Here is a 697-nt window from a genome sequence, read left to right as displayed (position 1 = left end):
AAGTAAACCCTAACCCTAAAATAAAAAAACCTAACCCTAACCCCTAAAAATTAGTCCCTAGCTCTAAGAGTTTGATAACTAAACCCTAACCCTAAAATAAAAAAACTAAGCCTAACCCTATAAAATAAGAACTAAACCCTTACCCTTAAAACAAAATAAGAACTATACGTGTGTCTATATGCATGCGGTATATAATAATATGATGAAGATGTATTAAATGAAAAATGAGAAAAATTAATTTTAATCATTACATTATAATTATAAAAATTTGATGCTTAAGATTAAAACTTCAATTTTTAATACATGATTATCAAAGTGAGAGAGCAATAAAAATTTACATTAGTTAAAAAACACTACCTTACGTTAATGTGTTTGTGTATGCCATGTGAGTGCATCATCATATGCCATAGGCCCTGCTGTGATGCCATGAACAGACCCCTATCCCGCCAGCTCGAAAGGCGGCTTCACTGCCCCTATCCTGCAGAACCCAGTGGCGGGATCCTCTCTGCCCCTGTCCCGCAGCCGCCACTGGCGGTACCACCCTACAACACCCTCTCTCTCCTGTCCCGCCAGCTCCAAGGGCGGGACCACCCCCTCTCTCTCTCCTATCCCGCCAGCTCCAAGGGCGGGACACCTCTCTCTCTCCTATCCCCTCCCATCCCGCCAGCAGCAATGGCGGCACCCCTCCCCCTCTCTC

At 43.3% G+C, this 697-nt stretch overlaps 1 protein-coding gene across 1 annotated transcript in view; it reads left to right on the top strand.

The window, feature by feature from the left end:
- Positions 1 to 697, top strand: part of LOC102668316 (serine/threonine-protein phosphatase 7 long form homolog) — a 5,505-nt gene that overhangs the window by 3,678 nt on the left and 1,130 nt on the right. The window lies entirely within an intron of this gene.

This window comes from Glycine max, chromosome 9, assembly GCF_000004515.6.
Source record: "Glycine max cultivar Williams 82 chromosome 9, Glycine_max_v4.0, whole genome shotgun sequence".
Lineage (NCBI taxonomy): Eukaryota > Viridiplantae > Streptophyta > Magnoliopsida > Fabales > Fabaceae > Glycine > Glycine max.
The sequence above is the reverse complement of the archived record's forward strand: the minus strand, read 5'-3'. Positions and strand labels throughout refer to the sequence as shown.